This window comes from Mus pahari, chromosome 1, assembly GCF_900095145.1.
Source record: "Mus pahari chromosome 1, PAHARI_EIJ_v1.1, whole genome shotgun sequence".
Taxonomy (NCBI): Eukaryota; Metazoa; Chordata; class Mammalia; order Rodentia; family Muridae; genus Mus; species Mus pahari.
The window spans coordinates 124,512,944-124,515,529 of NC_034590.1; positions in this window are offsets into that span (position 1 = coordinate 124,512,944).

Here is a 2,586-nt window from a genome sequence, read left to right on the forward strand (position 1 = left end):
GCTGCTAAGGCTCTAGCCAGGAGCAAAGGACAGTTAACTTTTAAAATTAGGGCAGGAACCACTGTGATTTGGGATTGTGGGAAAGGGGGAAGGCAGGAGTGTAAGGTGCTTCCTAAGGGCAAAGATTTCATGTAGGGTGCAGGCTTCGAGACTCAGTCAATCACTGCAAGTGACCTTGATATTCTGATTGCCTACAAGTGAGTGAAGATATTTTAACTCTGATGAAGAAGATGAAATCTACTGCTAGGTGTTAATGTGAGTATATGATGAAAATGTAAAAAATAAAAACGGTATCAAAATATCAAAACATGTATATTTATTAGATATCAAAATATCATTTTAGAATCATCTTAAGACAAAATATTAAAAAATAATAACAATAAAGAGGAAGCAAGCAGGAAGAGGTATGGTTTTTCGCATATTAGCTTCTTATCTTCTTGACAGAGATGAGCTAGAAGTTTGGACTGTGCTGTAGCCTGACTCAAGAAACTTAGTATCGCTGGATCTTCAATTCTCATGATTGCTCTGTAATACAGCTTGGAGTCACAAAAGAACACACATGGTATGAACTCATGGATAAGTGGATATTAGCCCAGAAGTTCGTAATATCCAAGATACAAGTCACAGAGCACATGAAGCTCAAGAAGAAGAAAGACCAAAGTGCGGATACTTCGGTCCTCCTTAGAAGGGGGATCAAAATACCCATGGGAGGTACAGAGACAAAGTGTGGAGCAGAAACTGAAGGAAAGGCCATCTAATGACTGTCCCACCTGGGGACCCATCACATATACAACTACCAAACCCAGATACTACTGTGAATGCTAACAAGTGCTTGCTGACAGTAGTCTGATATAGCTGTATTCTGAGAGACCACCAGTGCCTGACAAATAGAGAAGTGGATGCTCACAGCCATCCATTGGATTGAGCTGCTCCCCCTCCCCAACTCTCATTTTTCTCTCCTTTTCATGTTTACATTTTTTATTAGATATTTTCTTTATTTACATTTCAAATATTATCCCCTTTCCTAGTTTTCCCTCTGAAAATCCCCTCCCCCTCACCCCACTCCATGTTCCTCAACCAACTCAGTCCTACTTCCTGGTCCAGGCATTCCCCTATACTGGGCATAGAACCTTCACAGGACTAAGGGCCTCTCTTCCCATTGATGACTGACTAGGTTAACCTCTGCTACATATGCAGCTAGAGCCATGTGTCCCACCATGTGTTTTCTTTGATTGGTGATTTAGTCCCAGGGAGCTCTGGGGATACTGGTTAGTTAATATTGTTGTTCCTCCTATGGGGCTGCAAACTCCTTCAGTTCCTTTATCATGTAAATGCAATTAATTAAAAAGTCAATCAAGAAGTAATAAAGCACCTAATCTTATTTCTGCAACAAAGTCTGTGGTCAAGATTTGTGCATCATTTAAGCTACTAGTTTTTAAGGACACACACACTTGAGATATTTTTGTGGATTTCTTTGTATCCTTGAAAATACTGTTTCTATTCTATAGATCTACCTGTCTGCCACTGTACCAGTTCCATGCAGTTTTTATCACAATTGCTCTGTAGTACAGCTTGAGGTCAAGGATGGTGATTCCACCACAGGTTCTTTAATTGTTGAGAATAGTTTTTGCTATCCTAGTTTTTTGTTATTCCAGATGAATTTGCAAATTGCCCTTTCTAATTCTATGAATTACTGAGTTGGAATTTTGTCTGGGTTGGAGGGCAGGCCCAACTGGGCAGGGGAAAACAAGATGGGAGAAAGGGGAAGGATTGTGGGAGGGCTCATGAATGAGCAGTGTATAAAGTGAATAAGTAAAAAATATATATATTAAATTAAAATTTAAAAAAGAAAGAAAATAAAAGCAAAACCTAACCACAGAAAACAGAAAAGCTAAAAACAATCATGGATAATGAAAGAACTTCTGGAAATATCATCATCTTTCACCTCAAATTGTACTGTAGAGCTATAGTAATAAACAAACATGGTTTTGGCATGCAAACAGACATGTTCATCAATGCCATATAGTTCAAGACTGAGACATAAAGTAAACACAACTACTTATGGGTACCAGAAGTTTGAAAAATAAACCAGAACTACACACTGGTTAAAAAATTGCATAGTTAACAAATGCTGCTTGTCAAACTGGATGACTTCTGGAGTAGAATGCAATTGGATCCATATTTACCACCTTGAACAAAACTGAAATCCAAATGAATCAATAGCCTCAACATAAAGACAAAGACCCTGAGTTCAAAAACTCAGGGAAACGAAGTTGAGGAGTACTCTTAACTTCATTGGCATAGGTAAAGACTTTGTGAAAACGACCTTGATAACACAGACACTAAGAATAAGTAAATGGAACCTCATAAAACTTCTAAATATGTCAAGGAACACCATCATTTTGACAAACCGATAGAATAGACAATAGGAAAAGATTTTTACCAACTATTTCTAATAGCGGGTTCATATCTAAAATATATACTGTACTGGCTAGTTTTGTGTNAACTTGACACAGCTGGAGTTATCACAGAGAAAGGAGCTTTAGGTGGGGAAATGCCCCCATGAGATCCAGCTGTGGGGCATTT